The sequence below is a fragment of the Filicampus tigris genome, chromosome 14, assembly GCF_054856515.1.
Source record: "Filicampus tigris isolate MCC_2025a chromosome 14, RoL_Ftig_1.0, whole genome shotgun sequence".
NCBI classification, from domain to species: domain Eukaryota; kingdom Metazoa; phylum Chordata; class Actinopteri; order Syngnathiformes; family Syngnathidae; genus Filicampus; species Filicampus tigris.
Genome location: NC_141230.1, coordinates 12,887,409 through 12,910,614, shown reverse-complemented (window position 1 = coordinate 12,910,614; position 23,206 = coordinate 12,887,409).

The following is a 23,206-nucleotide window of genomic DNA, read 5'->3' as shown; positions in this document are numbered from 1 at the left end:
GCCCACTAGGCTGTCAAACTAGAGTCAGAAAACAATAATGGAAGCACAAAATTAGACAGACACACACCCACTAATTTCAATAAAAACTCTGTGAGGCAAATGTATGTTTACATATTTATTCTGTTGATGGAGCCCTACTCTGTATTTCATAAAAAGTACATAAAATAAGAAAGAGAAGCCGTGCCACTTTCATCATTCCTCGTGGGCCGCACTATTCTGCGATTCCAACACTGCAGCTCCGCTTAGATTTTGGCTTTGACATGTTTTTTTGTCAAGTCCAGCTGTTGCATGCAAAAGTGGATGCTGGCCCAGCCTAGCTGCCAAATCATGGGCAGAGAAACTCTCTCCAGACTGTGACATCATAGTACAACAAAATCCAGAATGTGTCACTCCCAGACGCAGGTAGATAAAACATTTACTTGGTTGCTTAATGTCTCATGTGGAGAACAAGCAAACCCTGAGATTCAAACTGTGAACTGGAGAGCAGTGAGGCACAAGTGCTCACCCCCAGCCGCACTGTGTACGTGGGATTTTTTTTCTTCTTTTTTTCAAAATAATCAATGCTGCCAAAAATGATCTCTGACTAGCTAGATATCTCATCTTCTTATCCACAGTATTGTCATTCCCAACCATTCCACCAAGCATTGGAGATCAGCTGTACTATGGGAAGTTGTCCAAGTCCTTAATTTGTACAAAATGATTGTATATTAATTGCCAATATATCTTTGTCCATCAATCTGTGCCAGCAATGTATAGTGACTGGCAGAACAATTAAATTCCCTTCCATTAGAGGGAGAACCTACAGTAAATCTGTGTATCCACTTGTTGCCATTCATAAAACTGCATAGTCATGGCTTCCTGTGAGTGTTAGCTTTGTGTTTAATTAAACCAACCGGCTCGGATTTCACACTGAGGAATTCAATTTGGGATTAAGTTGAGACGAGATCATTATAACAATATTTATAGATTTTGAGAAATTTGTCTTTGAATATGTGCTGTCAATTTTTTTTTTTAATGGCGCCTTGGCTCAATAAAGGTTGTGAAACATCGGCTAAATTAATATTAATTTGCGAATGTTGTCAGATATGTTTTTTTAGTTGGTATGTTTTAAGATTACGTATAAAATCCAAGTGATATACGTATTTGCAAGCTGTATTGAATGCAGCAGAATTTATTTCCTACACATGAATACCTCAATTGAGTGAGCTCTCTGCACACAATCTGAAGAAATACGGCTTGGTCTTTTCCGGTTTGAAAAACAGAGTTACCGGTATTCTACATGTGGTTTTTGCATGACTTGCGCACACTAACCTTTTCCAAATGTAAATCCTCCCCCAAAGCACTGAGCAGCAAATTAGAAAAGGGCTTTTGGATGTATGCTTCTATTTGCATCCAACCAATATGAGGTAAAGTCAATATTCTTCCTATGAGCAGAAAAGAACTAATATTTGTGTTCTATTCACGGTCTTGTTTTCACTCAATCCCAGGGACATATTTTTACGTATTTTAGGAATCCAGACTTTCAATCCTAGGTATGTACGGTATTTATATTACCGGTACCTAAAGACAGACAGATGAAGTGAGGGCCTTCTGCTTCGAAGCCACGAAGTGTGAAAAACCTCACAGTGTAAATGTAAGACTGCTTGATGTTCAGGGGAGTTTTTCCCCATCTTACCTTGCTATATACAATAAAGTTATTCAGATGTGGCAAATCTTTGTAATCAAAATGTAGGGTTAATTTTTAGTTTCTAGATCTTGTAATTTGATGTTTTCATGCACTGCAGGGTCCAGGAATACAGGGAGGGTTCTGGAACAGAGCACATGTAATCATGAGCAAGAAGCAAAAATTATGGGGAAATCAAGTTGATTGATGTTGATTTTGAATAACAATGTGCACACTGGAGCACACAATGTTCATGGTGTTGGTTGTGCTGCTTTTGGAAAAGGAGATCACTCTTTCATACTTGGCTGTTTACCCAAGACTGTGAATACACTAAAGTCATACTGCACAAAAACCGGAAATGGGTAAGCCATTAATCCGCAACAGATGTGATGTCATGGCGTTACGTGTAAAGAGCCCATTACTGCTCTGTGTTAAATATAAAATGCATATTACTGCCAAATTCCCACTGGCCCTTCATGCAGACACTCCGCTGTGCACCGGAGATCATAAATGTTGACTTTAGATCCCAGTGACGAGCCTTGTCCATCACCTTATTTAAACGTGTTTTGTCACTTTGCTACAGCGCCCCCGCTGACATTGAATTAATATTCATCTCCACCTTGAGACCTTTGCAAAACCTCTCATCAACACCGCAGTAGCAGCCCACATGCACTGAGAATTCTGACTTTAATTATGGGCTCTTATTATCATCGCACAATGACCACAGAGGTCGATAATTCTTTGCTAAATTGACCCACAGAGTGTTTTTTCTTTCGACTGCCTGGTTTAAATAAAACATTTTTCCATGCCTATAAAAGAGCGGTGTAAAGATCGGAATCGCAGAGCCACGAATGAACATGTGAGAGCGAAAGCAAAGAGCTTAGATGTTTATAAGAAAAAAAAAAAAAAAAAAAAAAAAGCCATATAAATGGTTTTGAGTGCGTGCATGCGTCAGAAAAAAGACGTACTGTATATTTCTCATTTCAGACAAAGACAGATTGAGAAGAGAGATATTATTGCATTGCATGCAATTATATTCAAAACCACGCATGAGCAGAAACGGGGTGATTTCCCAGGGGGGTTTGTGCTAATCCATTCAAGTACCATGGCACCTTGTCATGCACTTCTTTAAACAAATGATATTTTTATCCCGCTGTAAGGTCACGCTATTTACATGCGATTCTGCGGCTCCCAAGACTATTAAAGGTGACAAGTCCTTCTTCAAACATTACACAGTGTACTGGATCCCAATTTACACCTTAACTAGGTCTTCAGAATGAGTCAGGTTCTTCTTTCTGTTTGTGTGTGATTGTGCTTGTGTGCGCGTGCGTGTGTGTTTGTGAGACAGAGATCAGCTCTTTGCATGCCCTTCATTTGCAACCCAGCAACACTTCCTCCGTGCTTGAACGTCAACATGCATCTATTAATGTCTCAACGTGTTCTTTGGCCAAATCTAACAGGACATTTTACAAAAAGCAGAGGAGACATTGATAACCTGATCTTTTTTTTTTTTTGCGCTTCACTGACCCGGCATGACACTACACCTACTGTACAATGAAGGCAATTGAAAGATGCGGTGAACAGCAACAATATATACAGTGTCAAGTGTCAAGTGACACATGCCCTAACTTCCCCCCTTTACCTTCATTTAAAAGAGATATAGCACCGTGGGGTGAAGGATTTTCGAACCCATTGCTCCCGATAGGGTGCATCTGTAACTGGAGCTCAAAGGCAAAAAATGTGAACTCCATGTAAAGGGCAGAGGTGCTATCAGACAAAAATGACTTTGGTCTTCCTTCCAACCTTTCTGCAGTATAGACCAGGCAGTTCACTCTTCTGTATTCCTGGATTTTTACTGCACATTTTTACTATTTTGAAAAGGGGAGTTTCTGTCCCTTTTGCTGGTATGTCTATCTAGTAAAAACCGAGCCAATGTAAGACGAAAAAAGAAAAGAACCGTGAGCGTCTTATCGACATGGAACTCTGAGTTTTCGCAGCCAGTGTAAACATCGCTGACCCTTCTTACACATCACTTTATTGAGGTGAAGTCTACTGTCAATAATTCATTCACACTTATTGACAACTTATGGTCTTTATCAAACCCACAACCTCAGAAATGTGATGCCCCCTACTCAAAAACAATTCATACAGTAACATAACTCTTATAATAAAAAAAAAAAAAGTCAGTTTTGGTTTAATGCTCAAAACCCCCAACTGAATTCTCATTTGAACAGGCTGCGACTCTGTGGATCAAAAGCAATTAGCACGCGTTTACCTCCATCGACGAACCAGCGAATTAGCTCTTTTGCCAGCGCGTGTGTTTGCACGTGTCATTTGGAGCTGCTCTATAATCAAACGTATAGACGCGCGCGCTCGTGGCGAGGTGAAGAGGCTTGGCACGCTGGGATATTTACCCGACGTGCATCGCGTTATGGTTAACCTACTTTCTCTCATTCAAAAGAGGGGGAGCCAGGAGCTGGCAGCTGCTCCTCATACTTTTATGCCAACTGACTGTTCTTGTGAATGTGGCTCAAACATCATACGTGGATACGGAGATTCTCTAATGCTTTATTTCGAGCTGCTTGAGCTTCATCAAAGTCCCATAAAATCATGCTAACCTGCAACTATTACACTCCGGAAGGTGTACCCAATGGTCACAGTATTAGGTACACCTGCAGCTCCTTATTAGATCCAATGCATGTATCCTGCATCAAATAGTTTGCCTTTTCTAAGATAATAATGCTCATTTATGATTAACTTTGTTACAGTGGTATTCATTCAACATGATACAACCATTAGTTCTGTCCAAGCAATTTGATTAGACAAGAGTCATTCCATGAGTGGTGATAACATAACATATCACCTCACAGGTGTTCTAAACCTTTAGTTTAGACTACATCAATGGTCAGTGGGTTTCTAGCAATACTATGGGTTGTTATATATCGAGAAATAGCATTTAATTTAAAGCATGACTGGTCTTCAGAAGGGGGCAAAGGCAAGGAAAGAAGCCTGCAGATGTCACCGCAAACATCCGGGCATGGTCATGTGATTAAATGATAAATGACACAAACACATGACGGTACAAACAGGAGCGGACACTTTCTTGCAAACATGCTAACATGGCTAACGAGTGTAAAGTTGTTGCGCCAGTTACCTTCAGTTTGCATTTCTGGATTACTTTGTGTAACATTAGCTTGTCGTGGAGCAACCTATAAATAACATAATAGTGTGTGTGACATGACTTGAGGTGAAGTCGACTAATCGTCCAAACTCTCTCTGTGAAAGTGAAACAGTAAACATTTTTTTTTCTTTTTTAATGTCAATGGTGGCCTTGACACTTTGGCTAGTTTATGTTGCGCTAACAGCTAACACCACTGTTGGATGATCTACAGAACAACACAACCGCCTCAGCTCTGTTTGTAATATATTGTTACGTTCCTTGAGCGAGACATCCTACAGCAAAAAATGTATAATTAATTATGAATCGAAATAATTAGTAAAAATATTATCCTTATTGTTACCCTGCGACTGGCTGGCGACCAGTTCAGGGTGTAGTCTGTCTTTTGTCCAAAGGTCATCACCACCACTCCCACCGCCGTCTGTGACGTGAATATTCTTAATGTTTTCTTTTGTGTTATTTTGTTGTTGTTGTATTATTTATTTTGGAATAAATGTAAGACTTTGTTTGTATTTATCATATCTTCAGTTGTAATTGCAATCAGTATTATACTAATACATGACTAATACATCATTTTTTCAATGAGTTTTATTATAAATATTAAATGTTATTGTAAAAGCTGACGCCAAAGGATACAGCTTTGTACTGAATACCATTTAGATGCCGCTCATGTACCTAATGAAGTGGCCGGTAACTATATAGGGACAGCTTTCTTGGTCAAACTTCGTTAAAAATGCATCCTCTCCTAAATAATAATTAATTAATGGACTGAGCTAATGTTGGCGCCCGTCTATACTCTCTTCTTACTCGCAATAAAGTGCTGCACCAAAAAAAATAATAATAATAATAAAAAACTAAATGCATTTAAAAAGACCAATTAAATACATTATTGTCAACAAAATAAAAGGCTTTGGATAACGAGCAGTTGAATTGTTTGATGTCCACTTAAAATAATAATTAACGTTTGAAATGATACCACAAATGGCACCAAACGACACCTGTCGTTTTTATTATTACTCCTCATGCAGTGGGTTGCTGCGACATCTCCCACGCAAGCAATCATTAAGGAGATGTTTTAATCAGCTGAAAGACATGAGAGCGGCTATGCATGCATGCATCATTTATGCTCACTTTACTGCTGGGGAACTGTGCTGCAGAACTTAACTAAAAAATAAATAGCATGGTGTTTTCTTTTGGGCTTCAGTCTCTGACAACATCGCTCAGAGAAACAATGCTCTTTAATAATTGACCAGCCGAGAGGGTTTTTTTTTTCATGACTGCAGTGCTGCACCATTTGTTCCCCAAAAATGTTGATGCGAGCAATGAATTGAAATGGACACACGGCTCCTATTGGGAGAAGGAATGAAAACACCATGTCAAGTTTGAGGGCATTCTTACATTTATGATGAATGCTTGTCTGTCAAAGGTGATTCACTAAGTTAGAGCACTTTCATATCAATAGTTTGCTTCCTCTGGTCTCAATCAGTTGAATGGGTTTGTAAACAATGTCTGTGTGCACATGGTAAAACTTCCACTCGTACAAAAATGTGTCACCACAAACCGACGTGGATATCTTCTCTTGAGTGTAAATATTAACAAGATTTGCTGAACGGACTAGCGTGCGATTAGCAAATAGAGCAGTGCTAATTAACACCAAATGGAACAAAGTTTGTTGATAACTTTAATATTTAACTAGACAATCAAGCAGGCGACAAGACGTCAGCAAACACATGGATCTTACTAAATTGGAATATCGTACCCATATCATACCCATACATGTAGATTAACTCATTCACTGCCATTGACGTATTTATTTGTCTTTTCACAGTCCAGCCATTCAATCCCAGGAACTTATTTATATTTTTTTTCAAATGTTTCAAATGTTAGGGTAAAAGAGGGTCTAAAAATGTCTGGCGGTGAATGAGTTAATTAAAATGTCATTGATCTTTCCAGAAGGCCAATTGCTACCATATTCCTACATTAGAAATAATGTTGATTGTCTCTTGTGTAATGTCGTCATTTCTTGAGATTTCAATTTTTGTTTGTAAAATAATAAAGAATAAAATAATGTAAATTTCACTCTGTTTAGTGAATCTATCCTTAATATATTTCACAGTTTGAATGGGATGACTGAAATGAATTCAGTTTTACACAATGTTTCTATTAAGATGTGCGCATGTATGTGTGCGCAAATAGAACAAGGCAGAAATTATGTGGTTACTAACTGCGCACACATGCTAAACCAAAGACCTGTATGTAAAGCCAACAGTCTAATTTGCTTACATGCCACCTGTAATTAGGTCACCATGATGATTTTCGAGCGAGTTGGGAGCGTATTATTAGCACAGTGCCATCACTAATATTCTTGCGCAACTATGCAGACACTGCACAGCAGAACACAAACTATGGCTACAGTGCCAGACTGAACAAAAAAAAATGTTTATTGATCATAATAGTCTGAAAGTTTTGTTTTGAAAATCAAGTGCATCCACCTGTGCCTCTGTCAAAATGCTCATCTTGGTCACGTCACACAGGGGGAAAAAAGTAAGCCCACAATCTGGCAAAAATGACTTAAAATAACAAATGTGTTTGGGGAGCTTCTTCGAAATGGGAAGCAGGCCAAATAATGAAACAGAAAAACAGAAAAAGCAGTTTCCAAGAAAAAGAAGGCTGTATTTAAGAGACAATATTGGCAGTTCTACTTAAGGTTATTGCTTATTGCTATTTGAGTCTTAGCACATAAAGCTTCTCCGCGTAATATGTCACATCAGGCTCGCAAATGAGTCAATGAAGCCATCCAAACTGCTTCAGCACATAGTGCCCAAGAATCGGATGGCACTAAAAGATGTTTGAAAGAAAAAAGGATTAAGATATAAGATGAGATTGTCTCATTAAATAGAAATAATTACAGGGCTCCCACAAATTACAACTACTTCATATGAAGTGCAAGATTGAGGTTGGCTGGCTTTCACATTAGATGCAAACTGCACAAAAGTGCATTTAGAGGCTACCAGGAGGACTCGGACTGGCTGTTGTGTGTGCAGTGTGCTGTGTTGGTATGGAGAACAAGGCGACAGTCTTCATTCATCTGAGAATATGAAAATAAGATATTGTAGTTGAGAATAGCTGTTAGCCTTGCTAGCTTTGGCTATTTCGATCGTCACTAATCTTCAAATATTCATTCAAACAGGACCATGGGACTGGCGGGGAACAACGAGGGCAGCACTGTAAAGTGTAGCTCCGTCTTTGTCGCCAAAAGGCCATGTCCAATAATGTGCGGGAAATTTGTGATGAGATCTTTATTCACATCACAAGGTCAACACACAACAACTTCACTACACTTGTGTCGAATTACGGCACTGTACGATAACACTTCTTGCAGTACAGCAGACAGCCGTACTATGCTACAAGTTTGAAGACATTTTTTACCAAAAATGAGAGTAGTTACAAGGATGACTGTCACTTGGAAAATGAGGCTAACCACAAAAAATATGACTGCAAGAGAAATAGAAAGGCTTAGTTTTTTGGAACCTTGTTCCATATTACAACATGCCATGCTATGGTGCTACGCTATGCTATGCTATGCTAACACATGATGGGGCCGGCCGATTTCTGGAAGAGAAACATGCATAGAGAGTTACTACATTCAGCGTGATGGTGAGTTGTGTTTTTAATTATTATTTATGCCGGTCCTTCAGGGTTTTGTCATAAAACATGTCCACTGCAATGTGCTGACGAACTATGAACGATTTATTCGATCACTCAACTTGAACTCGACTTTCATCACATTATAGTTGATTACAAAAAATTTGAGTCATTTATACCCTACGCAACACACTATAGGAGCAGTAAAAACACTCATGCAGATTTTTCCTATCACCATGTGTGAGGTCGCTATCATTTTAAAAATAGTTTAATATGTTAAAAATCGATATACCGGTACTCCACTTTATTGGGCCCAAACCATGTTTTTTCCTTACGCCTGTCCAATTGAATCACACTAAGAGGTGAAACCAGAAACCAACTAGAGCTTGATTAAATGGACAGCAAACGTGTGAAAGCATACTTAAACTTTACACTTTTCATAAGTGAACAATTGAAATAATACAAAAATGCACAGGTTGTTTTTGCATTTTCCCCTTAGGTCGCAAACTTTCCTCTCTGTCGCCTAAAAGTTTGCCAGCTTGTTTGTGATGCGGATACAAAACACTTAAAAGGTGACACTTTGGAGACCCGGGATATTTAAACATGACAGAATGTGTTAGCGTCTCCGCTTTATGCATCTAATGGCCCACTTTGTCAGAAGGAAATAGGCATGCAGTGGACTATTTTTGCCCAATTCAAAGGGAAGGAAAGTGTGTCATGACCCAGTAGCACATGATAAAAAAAAAAACGGATGAAACCTGTGTGAAGTCCTGCCGCCTCGGCCCCCTCAACGCTGTAAACATTATTCATGATTGACAGATTGGCATGCATCTGAACCCCTCCCAGAGGAGAGCCACTTTTGAACAATAACTCGAAATAAAATGTGTGTGTAGTTAGGGAGCTTTTTGTCAGACACGGGTCAATAAAAGGATTGTTAACTGCTGCGGGTTAGAGTGACAACGAAGTGTCAGACTCCACCAAGAATAGGTGCAGGACGATATGATAGTCTGGAAAAAAAAATGAAATGAAACTGTCTGGCCTGTCAATATATTCAAAGTGGAAACACACACAGCAGCCACCCAGAGCGGCATCAAAAATGTTGCTTTTACAAAGACAATTGTTCTCACTTTTGATTGACACCATTGAGTCGTTTAATTTAATTAACAATTTATTAAAATAATACCTCTTACGAATGAAAAGACTATGATCGGATAATATTGCCTTTGTCTTTGGACTTGGTGAAGCAGCATATGGTTCAATGCCCAATGCTCTGTTCCAAGTAACCGTTTATAAAGAGCAGCTGCCGTCTTAGTCGGAAGACCTTGTGCACTGCATTAGATTTTTTTGCGTCATCTCTTTTGTAACAAGAATGTATTTACTCTTTTTCACCATTTGTCAGAACGGAACTGTTTCCCTTCCCAGAAAACAAATGGTAGAGCCTGGTGTGTCTATTCCTTATGTCATTTTCCACAAACCCGTTGTCTGATAACTAACAAGTAGACAAACAAGTGTCTTGTTCCACTTTTTCCAACTTTTGTCAGATGAATTTATCTTTTCTGGAGGTACTCTTCCCTCATCGCAAAAACATGCTTATTAGGTAAATTGATGACTGTAAGTTGTCCATAGTAGTGGGACTGTACAATTTTGGAAAATAGTCGCATTGCAATATATGCCTTCAATGTTGAGATTTAATATACAATTGTTTTTCAGCGTTCTTTTCTAGTGTATATTTCATCCAACACAAACGATTAATGACTCTTTATTACAATAAACAATATATAATATATATTATACATTATAGGCGGCACGGTGGTCGACTGATTAGCACGTCCCCCTCACAGTTCAGAGGTCATGGGTTCGATCCCGGCTCCGGCCTCCCTGTGTGGAGTTTGCATGTTCTCCCCGTGCCTACGTGTGTTTTCTACGGGAACTCCGGTTTCCTCCCACATTCCAAAAACATGCATGGTAAGTTTATTTGACACTGTAAATTGCCCCTAGGTGTGATTGTGAGTGCGGATGTTTGTTTGTCTCTGTGTGCCCTGCGATTGGCTGGCAACCAATTCAGGGTGCCCCCCGCCTACTGCCCGAAGACAGCTGGGATAGGCTCCAGCACACCCGCGACCCTTGTGAGGACAAGCGGTATAGATAATGGATGGATGGATATTATACATTATAATATGTGTACTAAGATGACGGCAAAGGAAGCGTTCCATTATACATATGAAAGACAGTTTATCTACTACAATTACACTACTTTGATATGTAAGTTTTCACCACATCAACAAAATTCTGCAAAACAAGTGTGACTTAAGCATGAGTATGAGTATAAATATCGTCATGTGAAAAACATTTATGTGCATTTAAAAAAAAAAAAAATGTTTTGAGTACCACAGGTAGAAAAGCGCTATACAAATGACAGGCCCCATTACGTGAATGAAGTTTCCGCGTTATAGACATCCCATTAGCATGAACATTTGAAAAAATTACAAAATTGAACATATGTGTTTTTCACAGGACAGTGACGATATACTGCAAATCAGTAATAAATCACGTACCGGTAAACTAAAGTAAAGATTAAAGTGCAAAAAGGAGGAGTAACATCATTTTGTCCGTCCTCAGTTTCATTCAGGAAATCGGATGACGCAACATCTGGTCACATGCAAACAAACTTATACGCTTACTATGTGACCACTGACAACTTTGCAGGGGGCTGCCCTTTTGAAATCATTTGACCGGAGCATACATTTTAATTGTTCACTGCCCACATAACGCACACACGGTGACATTTCTTTTTTTTCTTTTTTTTTTTTTTTTTTTTACTTAGTCAGATGAAAAAGAACACGTTACATATTCGCCTCAAGGTCTTGTGAGACAGAAATCTCACAGAAAATTACATGCACCCTTTCAGCGCATACCTCTGCCTGCTCGGCGCCGGCCGACAACCACCCCCCACCCCCGCGCTCTGCTCTCAATGACCAGATAATTTGCCGCCTTTGCAGTTAGCAAACCTCATTTTATCATATCAAGATTAATCATTCACTCTAGTCCGAATGCGCATCCAACTATATTTTTCTCTTCAACTGGCTGGTGACCAGTCCAGGCTATACCCTGCCTCTTGCCCGAAGTCAGCCAAAATGGTCTCAGCTCACCCATGAACCCAATGAGGAAAAGCGTGATCTAAAAAGGATGGATGGAATCGGCCGTGACATTATGACCAGCTCGCGTGCATGAGCAATCATGCGCGCAAGAATGCGTACATGCATGCGCACATGCATGCGCACATGCATGCGCAAAAGAAAGCACGCGTGCGCTTACTTGCTGTACGCACGTATAACCGTGCGCATCTAGGCACCAGCGTACGAACACGTGTTTATTTCAGCACGCGAGCACATGTAGGAGCACCCACGCTTGTGCTCATCACCTTTTCTGTAATTGAGAAGTCATTTTTTTCTCATACGATCCACAAACATGATTTCAGAAAATAACATTCACACATACAGTATCTACAACCTTGCTCAACAAACTCATAATACAAACAAGATCAAGTCTAAGTAAAATGCAAGGTTTTTCTGATCTTAATTTACAAGATAATGCCTTTTTGTTTATTATTGCTTACCTACTATCTCATGCACAGATTTGCATTAGCTAGCTAACAGCCAATCAGAGTGATTGCCACGACACCATCAAAAATCTCTTAAACACAGCTCTAAACTCTGCTCTTTACTTTAGTACCCCCGTCCTAGTGCAACCCCTGACTAGCATGTACCTCTGCCAATGATTTTGATTGGTTGAATTTAATGGTTATTTTTTAAATGGCTTAATGGTCTGCTCTGTCTCATTTGTGGGATGGGCACATGGGGAAAACGGAGGGAAAAATTATGTAACAATTAAATTATTGCAAAAAACGTATAGAAAATTAATGAATCCCACCGCATCAGCGCCTGAAGACACCGGCCCACCGGGCATCTGCCCGTTATGCCCAACGGCCAGTTCCTCCCTGGTACAAAGGGTCAAACACAGAAATACAAAATCAGAACACTTACAAGTAGCTACAGTAGACCAAAACTCACTTTCATATGCTGACACAGGCCATGTTACTGATGTCACTCACTAAGCCACACCCACTAAAAGGCATGCCGATTAGCCACATACCGGTAGTTGTTTTTGTGACTTCGTGCTTGTCCCAACATACAGTAATTGGACTTTATAAGACCATTTCATTTGTTTGCATTCACTTTATCTTGTTTTATACAGTACAGTGCCATTTGTCTTTATTAAAAGAACATAAAAAATTGTGGGGTGTTTTTGCAAATCAAAACAGTTTCAACTTCAAGGTACCGACCACTGTACTTTTTTTTGCCACTTTTGTCAACTATCACTACTGAGTGCCTCTGAGCTAATTTTACAACTATTACATTGTCCTAATGAGACAGGTGTACCTAACGAAGTGACAAGTTCAGTAAGATAGCATTATACTGCACAACAGCTTTGAATCCAAACTGCACATTATCAAATACAAATACATTGTCTCCATGTCACTGAGTTTGTTAATTCAATTCAACAGCAATCTCTATTCCGCATCTCTTACAATTAGCTTTGTAAAGCCCTGCTAACAAAGCAATGTAATAGACAGATAGAAGCTAGTGAGAATGTTGGCCGGGCGCTGGAAAGCTGCCCACCGTTCCACCGTGCCACTAATGGTGTTTGCTTGCTGTGATCACAACTGTGATGGATTAAAGGCAGGGGTCACGTTTTGTGTGGTGCATGTAAATGGATTCAAGGCAATTGAACAAATCTTAACCTTAGCTTGGAAGACTTTTGAGAAATCCGAGTGGTTGACTACAAAATTTGACAAACACATTTTGTGAGTTTGAACTGCGTGGTTGTACTCAAGCATGGTGTATCCCAACAGGGATCCTCAATATTTATTTATCTTTTTAATTCTGTTTACATGCAAAATAGAGATCCTCAGTTTACTATGAGGGGCCGTCAATTGAAGTGTGTGTGTGTGTTTTAGTATTGTACATGACAGTAAGAAGTGGGTGACAAATTTGGTTTACAGTGCAGCTGTAGGATTGGAACTCCATAAAAAACCAAGAAACTACTTTACTTATAAAAACAACAACAACAAAACAACAGGTTCCAATTATGTCAGTCCAAATGAAAGTGTTAACTTGCTTTTGAGTGATGTTGAATTGATGCGAGAAACAAATTGAAGATTCACCAATTTAGGCCATGTGAGACATCAGAAAAATGTAGCGTAAGAATGTAGCGTAAGCCAAGTGAGCATCTCAAGGACTAACTATTTTTATTTGGCTTATTTGTGGCAGATTTATCAATAGAGCCCGGCCACGAACAATCACCCACATGGTTGAAGCTGGACGTTTTACACAGCCAGCCAAGTCGTTTGACCTTGGACTTGAAAGTGGTCTTTGTTGTGTCTGTTTGCAGAGCCTTGAGTGCTAATGCCGGGGAGCTGAGTCGGCTCGGTCTCTTATGCAACCTAGCCGACACTGAATGAGCTTTACAAAGTTACTTTATTTACCCAGTGATTAAAGGAATACATATATGTTATCACGGAAAGAAAGGTGCTCATTCGCAACAGTTGGCTTCAGAGATGACCACTTGGTACACACACTCCTGTCCAGGCCGCTAAGTATCAGTCAGCAATACTGATTAAAGATGTAGATTGTAAATGAGTTGCATGAAGTATTTAAAGAAGGCAGACTTACACCTCCCTGACTTTACACTTGATTAACTCTATACGTTTTCTGGTGATTAACTTATTTGTTTACTTTTGTATGACAGTTAGCAACGTTACAAATATAGGTTACATGATAGTGACAGCCGCAGGAAGTAATTTCCATTCTTTCCGATGGGACCAGCATCACAAACTGGATGATAATGGACCTTGGAAGTTCTACTTTATTATATTATTTTGAATATAAGGATAAGCGGTTCGGAAAATGAATGGATGGAGGGATATAGTTTTATTTTCTCAGCTTACAGTGGTATCTAAAAATTAAATATATCAATATATTCCCTGACGCTTTTCAGATTGAAATGATTGGAAACACATTTCAAAATTCAATTTGGTCATCTTAAACAAAATTTTCCATTGAGCTCAATTATTGTTGCAATATTACATTCCAAATAGTTGCCATCGTAAACAATGTATTAAACAAAAAGGCAGTGTTTTAAGTAGCATTTTAATCAGTCCCAGACTATATATATGTCATAAGACATATACATATGTCATTGGCATAGAATGAGTTAACGTAATTCATCGTCAGACAAGTTTAGTTCCATGAAATCAGCAACTAATGTAATGTGAAATTTTAAAACATAACACAAGTACACGAGTAGTGGTACACACGCCTGACTTATGTGCGGGCAGCGTGGGATCGGTTCCCTCTCAGTGGCAATGTCTGTGTGTTTGACTGCGACTGGCTGGCGACCAGCTCAGGGTGGAATCCGCCTTTAGCCCGAAGCCAGCTGGGATAGGCTCCAGCAGCGGCACCCCACCCCCACCCCGCGACCCTGACGATGACACATAAATACACAATTACATATTGATCACGATCTTCACTCAGTGCTCCTTGACAAACAGATGGATTTAAACCCAGGACACCAGGAACATGTCCTTTGACCTTTGCTCATTAAAATGTGGTCATTACCAAAAGGAAAACAGCTAACATCAATGGAACAAAAGCAGGCAGTAGAAACCTACAAAATTAAACACAAAAAAACAGTGCTAAGTATGGCTGAACAAAAGTAACACCTCCGCTCAGTCAGTCACATGATGACTGGTGATCATCGTCGACTTCAACTGAACATCATCTATAAGTAAGAACTTGGACACAACAAGAGTCTTTCTTGCTTAGAATGCGAGTCGGCTAATCATGAAATGGAACAAGGTCTGCTGAGGTATTGCATGACTGCTGCCCACAGTAACGACATTTACACTGCACTGTATTTTTCACAAAAAGCCAGGTCAGAGTATATTGCACAGTGAACTCGTGGTTAGCATGTTTGCCTCACAGATCAAAAGTTTGGAGTGAAATCTCGGAATCTTCCTGCGTGGCGTTAACGTTCTCCCTGTGCTTGTGTTGGATTAGCGTGGATGGATGAATATTGCTCGCAATCCAATCGTCACACTTTCCGAGACATTTGATCTTCAACTCCAAAGCCCCCTCTTTTGATGGGCCACACTTTCATTGTAAACACCCTCAAGTAGACAGGATTAATGGTGAGGTGGACAACAAATCCCCATTTGAGTATTTGTAACGTGTGACCTTTTAGAGATTACAGAATTTGCTTTCAATTCTACATGGCAATGCAGGGCTAACTAAATGAAAATAGCAAGCCACCATTAGTCGACTTTTAAGGGCGAAGGCCAGTGTAAAGTAGAACTATGTCCCATTTTAGTCGTTTAAATAGTTCAGCGCAGGAGGAACACCATGAAAAATGTAAGGTTGATATTGTAATGCAAATGTGGAACCACTCGCAATATGGATGATGCCATCTTCTCACCTCTGATTCACATTTTATGCAACACCTCCTACTATACTAATCACAGGGCTTATTTGCCTTTTTTGCAAAGTGACACCAATACAAGCAATTAAACAAAATCAGGTCACAAGTTACATCTGCATGCCACGTCGGTGATTAGTCAGCTATGTATTTAGGTTATTGGTGATGGGGTGAAAATGTCCATATACTGTAGCCAGTAATAAAACCATCAAGAAGACATGCATAATGTGGCCGTCAATGTTATACATTAATGGCCACATTATGCCGCCGCCCCTGTGTGACCTATATCCTTGCTACTGTAACAACGAAAATTTCCCCACTGTGGGATCAATAAAGGCATTCTTATCTTATCTTATCTTAGATCATTTAGCGGAAATTGCAAATGCCCACATTGATGTTAGTTTGACTTTGCGCTCGAAACCTGTCTCATTATAGAAATGACTTTTCCCATTAAGTCCGAAAGGGTCAATTGCGCTGCTGATTTTGCTCTAAAAAAAAAAAGCTTGTTTTCCTTTGTGATTTGCTTTCCAGGTGCACTCTTGGAAGAAGGAAAAAAAAATACCATCAGAACCATCTCACTCTGTGACTGACTGCACGTTCAATGTGTGTGTGAGGTGTGTATAAATCATGGGCAAAGAACACCAGCTGTTCTCAATCAAAAGGTGTTTGACTGAATTGTAATAAGCATTCTTACCACCTCTGTCAATGCTGTTTGAATGTTTGTAAAAAGGGCTATGCCAAAAATCGCGAGAGCAGTTTTCATCAAAATCTGGAGTGGCGGCTTCATTATTTGATGCTAAATTTATTTTTAATGGATTTTTCACTAGATCGACTAATCCTTGTGGAAATACAGTATAACAATTAGTTGCAGAAATACTTCATAATTAGGGTCTGAACATGAGGGCCCTCTTGGAATTACTCTTCTTCCTACTAATAACTTTAATTTTTAAGTAGGTGGCGCTCAAAGTGCTGGAAAACTCACCAATTTTGCAAGCCTGATGAAAATATATGTTCTGAATTGTATGAGTCCCAAACTGACTAAGTAGCACCCTTTCCAACACAAATTACACATTAAACATTAAATTGAGAAATGTTTTTTTTGTTGTTTCCTATGCAATCTAATGTGGGTGAGGATTTCCCATGAAATTCATATTTCAAAAAACCAAAAGCCTTTTTCCCCTAAACAAATTTCAATAGAAAACTGAAACAAAATGAGAGCACTACTAATAAGATATAAGCTAGCATTTATATTTTATTGAGTACATTTCCAGACATTAACATGAATTCCACAAGTTGTTTTTCAATTAGAATACAAGATACAGCTTTATATGATAGTATTCTGCGAGTTCTCATTTGATATGTTATGTAAATGTATGCAGACGTATTTGTAAATTTGCATATGTTAGCAACATGCATCTGAATAGCATTAGCTACTTTACTGGTTAGCTAATGGCATCATTCAGTGAAAGATTTATTTTTACAAAAGATGGAAATGTGTTGTTTAACATTTCTTATACGCTCAGGGGTTATCAACCTGGTGCCTGAAGGCATCAGTAGCTCTTGGGCCTGTTCTCAATGTCGCATTTTCTAGGAATATTGTGGAAGTGATCATTTGAAAATGTAAACATTTGCTAAGGGTAACAGAAATAAAGTGTTGCATATAGATATTTATCAATTTCCACCTAACTATTGTGAGAACATCATTACCGATCAGTGTCTTCAGTCACATGGATGAAAGCGATTATTAATAACAACATATACCTAAAGGTAATTTGAGCAAATGTGTTACGCTGCTACCTACTCTTAAGAGGTAGCTTTCAGTTTCAACAAGGTTGGTGGTTGTATACACTATGTGAAAAATATATTGTTGCTTGAGAGCTGGCTATGAGTTTTCACATTGGCTAATGATAGCTAGCTGGCTAATGTTTGTTGCTTCAGTGCCTGAGGCTCAATCGGATCACCACTGTTGCTCCTATATGTTAAATCGAGCTGCCTATTTGCATGAAACATAACACAAGTGGTTATTGGGCTTATGTCGGTGTCGGTATCACCGCTGTCTGTCAACAGAATCACATTAAACCTCCCCGAGGCCCCTTTTACTAACATTTATCAGCACAAGGAAGAAGCCGTCGCTTTGTGGAAAAGATCCAAAGCACAGAGCAGATTGCAGGGAGATTTATTTCCAATGAATGATGAAGTTGACCTTTAAGAGACAGAAAATCGGGTATATTTGGGCTAATATCTATTAGCGTGGTGGATTTTGAGGGGGGTTTATCCAAGCCACTGGCCTTGGCTGAGGTCTGTGCTCTTGAGTGCACTTGTAGTGGCGGCTTGACAACTGATGTCACATATTCATATGCACCACCACCTTACCCCCCCACCCCCTCTCCTTTGTTGATCAAATATGTACTAACCGCCCTCTGGCTGTCGTTTCATATCACACAGACAACACAATACTATCAGTTTCTTCCGAGTGTATTTTTTCCTGAATGTCAAACTCAAAACTCCCTTGGGCTGAAGTAATTAAATGACAGCTAATTCCTTTCATAAAATACCCATTAGCATCATGTTGTGATTCAGACGGCTTTGTCGTTCAAAGGTGTTTTGTCGGTTAGAGTGTCAAAAGCATTGACAGCTTTTTCTAATGCGTTTTTCTCACATGGTCTGCAAGTATGTGTAAAAGAAATGCAATAATTGACTCAGTTAATTGCGTATGTTTTGTGATTTTGAGGGGTTTTTTTACCAGAGATGGCCATTTTACAAAAAATGTGCGGTCCGTTTATCGCCTTCTGCCTACAGCCGGGGTACCCTTCCTCCGTCCGTTCATCCGCCATTTTGTCTGGCTGGGCCAAATAGTACTCGCCTATAGGCCGATCCGACTATCATTTTAAACGTGCTTCCGTCAGCTTTTCCGACTACCAACTTCGACGAAACTACCACACAGGCGGCGTACACCCCGGACTCATCTCCAGCCAGTTATAATACAGATTTCCAATCCTCATTTATTTGAAAATGGACTAAAAACACGACAGTATGCATGCCAAGTCAGTGCAGTAGTTGGCTATTTCACTATGGAATGAAAACACATTGCACATATACCAGCAGTTTTCCTACCGAGGAAGATATACATTAAATATCATACATTTAAAAAAAAAAATTACATAAACATTACAAAAAGATGTGCAGAATTGCTTTTTTTACTCTGACATTTTTGTTCAGTGTTGTTAAGTAATGTACATGTTAAGACATTAATATGATGTGGAATCCTCAAAAGCTGAAGTCACATCAGAATTAAGCCACTGACATCTAGAGTGGGGTAACTCAGTTTTCGTCATTTTACCGGAGTGTGTTTTAAAGTTTTATGGCTGCAATAGAATCTAGGGGATTTATATCTTGGTGATTTATATGGCAATGATGTCCCGCCAGATCCGACAACAATCCACGTAGGTCCCGCTTTTCTCACTTTCGTCTGGGATGTTGAAAGTGCAGTAAAAAGTCACTAGAGCTTATCAATTTGTTCTGTAATTCAATGTCGATTAAGTCCACACAATTATAGTATGCAGCACCGAAGGTTAAAGTGCAGTTAAAAAGAAAAAGGCACGGCTCAGTCGTCATCACACTCCGCCGTCCAAGCCCTCCGGCGCGTGCCTGAAGCCGCCACCCCACAGCCGGGGGCCATGATCGTCGAGCCGGATGTCCCCCGAGGGAGCCTCGGCTGCTCTCATTCAAGTGAATGGAACCCAGCCAGCGGTGCGTGCACTCATGAAAATGGTTGACCCATGTTGCAATATTTATAATGAATATGTTTTATAGAGTTGAGGAGTCTTGGGCCGGTTGCACATGTACAACCTATAATTCTTTTCAGTCACCTAAAAACCTGCATGTTACTTAGTTTCACTGAATTGTCCATAGTTTTGAATGTAAGAGCAACTGGTTGTTTGCCTGCAAGTACCCTGCGATTGGCTGGTGACCAGTCCAGGGTGGAGTCTGTCTCTCATTCAAAGTCAGCTGAGATTGGCTCCATATCATCCATTACCCTATTGAGGATACATAATTTGAAAATGGATGGATGTACAGATGTACATTCCCTTTTTGGCAGTGTCAGTTGAAATGTGAGACTGCTCAATGTTTGAACTAGCAGTCAAATGCGGGCCAATCACAGTTAATCCACACAGAAAGTCACGACTCTCGGGCAGTTTGTTTACAAGACACTACGACTTATTTTTCAATTAACCTAATTTTCAATTAAAAATATGCATGGTCGCACGAATAAAATCCTGGATTAGATAGATCTATTTGAGGTCCGTATTTTTAGGTGTCTGGGCAAAACCAAATGTTTGGTCTTTATCAAATGCAAAATGCCTTTGGTATCTTAATGGTTTCACCTGTATTCGTTGGTGCGTTACGTACAAGCCATCAAAAGCGGGATATTGTTGCAGCTCTATGTGCTTTAACAAAACGCCACAGTATTCCGTAATCAGTTCCCCAGTATCTGGTGTGACGTATAAAATATTCGTCAGACAGCGACAATTGATTTCAACACAACGGTAAACAGTTAAGGTGGTTACCGCTCTGATGTCACTTCCTATGCTAGAAAATTTCCAGTTCCACTTCATCACCCTGTTTGTTGTGGTTTATTCCAAATAGGGACACAGGAAAAAAGGCGGCAAAATGCCAGCTTTTACTGGCAGCGTGAAAGTAGGAGTATATCACATCATATCTCATATTCAACTATGAGATCAGGGCTCGTGAACCCCTGGGGGTTTAAGAACCATGAGCGTAAACAAGCCCTTTGTTTGGTTTTAGATCCAAAACATAAAAAGACTTTGTCATTTTAATAATCGACCCCCTGAGGGCATGCACGCTGCGTTCAATGACATCCCTCAGTCCAAATGAAAATGACCCTCTCCATATCCTTGCATTGATGTGTCGTGCTCACATGCGCGGTTCCCCGACCGAGCGAAACCATCTTGCCACGCGTTGGCTGGAGGTGGAAGACGAGCTCTTAATCGGCCCGTGTTGTTGAATGATTGAATTAAAAGCTTAAGTAAGCAGGGTGAGCATGACAATTTCGCACAAGTGAAATGGCGCTCGCCTTGTACCATTTCCATCTGAAAAGAGGGCTCGTGTATGTAAAATGCGGAAGAATGGGGGTATTACGCCGATCACTTTCATTGTCTGTAATTCCTTTTCACTGTGACTGTCATCAATCTGGGAGACAAGTCGCATTCATCCAACGCAGCACGCTAGTCTCTAATCTGCATTCTGCTCCACGGCGTAGCACTTTTCTGTACCGAAGCTCTGTGTAATCAAGGGAAAAGGGTTTATTCCAAAGCCAATTCTTCTTAATTATGGCAGAAGTGGAGGTTCAAACTGCTTTAGTGAGATGGTGTTAAAGACAACGTGAGGGCTAAGTGCAGCTCGCGCGCAAAAAAAGGGAAAATAGTTGAGCCCTCATCTACTTGACATTCCTCTCACCTGTCTGCCGACATTCCCCCGTGATCTCAAACCTCGGGACTGATCCACATGAAATGATGCCGTGTTCTCTGTCTGTATTTCAATGGGATGAGTTGCTGTGACCCACGCAATCTCCCTCTCAGAGACTATTTCAACTTATGCAGATGAGCTCATCAGAGCTTGCCTGCTGAGATGAGACATCTAGGTCTGGAATTGTGTCAATAACGGCAGCAAAACAAATGCAAATCAAAATCCAAATTAATGTGTTTTACCCGAGGAGGAAAGCGAAAGTCGCACTTAGAGTCTGTGCTCTGTAGATGACAGGATTCTGTTTTCCGCCAGCTTGTGCGCAAACACACACACGTGCACGCACAGTACACATGAGGCATTCTCAAAGTGCTCACCGTTGAAAGTGAGGTATAAAAATCTCCGGAATCCACACCAAGAAACAAGAGGTTTCTGTGTTGTTCTTTTAGCGATGAAAAAGTCAAAATCACGTCTACATTTGCTGGATCCATCTGGGTAAACATGCAGCCGCGCTTATACTTAGTTGCTCTCTATAGGCTCTGTAGAGCAAATGAATTGGTTTTGGTCCAGAATTTTAGAGCGGAATTCCTCCAGTCCTGCTGATGTTTATGTCCCTGTCGTCCTCCCAGTGAATAATCTGCAGCCTCGTTTGCAAAGCAGGTTAGCTCCAAAAAGGGAATCAACCAACGGATGGATGGTCCGAATGTTTTATGTATGTGGACCAAGGCCTTTTGTCACATTCGCCCACGCTTTCATCCTCCATTTTGCTGAAGGTTGCATCTTAGGCTGGATTTACGCTGCGTGTCTAAGTGCCTAAATTCTAAATTCGATTTACATGTATTTTCAAGTTATCCATGTCCGATAGCTCTCGGTTTATTTGCTTCATTTTACTGAACTCTCGAAATGACACACGCGCGCGTCTCAAAAGTGCAAGTAGAGAACTTATGTCAGCATCGGGCAGAGGCAACACAAAGCAAATCATAATGATAAATAATTGAAGTCCCTGTAAAGTGAAACTAAATGTTTTCTGAATTTGATATACCAAAGAGAAGTATAGAAAATGAGTACACCATCGATCAGTAACGTGAGGATTGCGTTAACAGTGTGTATCCAGACATTCAAAATAATATCTTTTGCAATTTTCTCTTTTTCTTAAATATATTTTTGCACTTTAAAGGGTAATAATATTTAAACATAAATGTAGAACATATACAAGTGATGTTTTTTTTTGTTTTTGTTTTTTAGTGACAGATACAAATTATGTAGCCGATCGTACTGTTGGTTGAATCCGTCAAGAAAATCAACAGGCACACTTGTCAGCTCCAAGGTAAGCAGTTTACTTGTTATCTTTAAAGACTGCTTTGCTGTTGATAGTTCATTAACCCAAATGCTAACATCATACATGAGCTCGTGTTGCGTGGCACCAAATATGTTCCTTGAACCATGTAGTGTAATTTGCACCTTTTTTTATGAGTAGAACGGTGCAATTGATGGACTCATTGCTCCCGTTGGTACATTTTTTACAAATTTAGTGCCAAGGGGCTCATGAACAGGTCCTTGCAGATGTCCCCCCCCCCCCCCCCCCACAATCAAATTATCTCAATTTTGTATTTACAAGTGTTAACACTTAACGCATTATTTGTTCGGTTGTTTGATGCTGCAATGACCCGTTTTACCCCCCACGGGTATTATCAACATTTAAT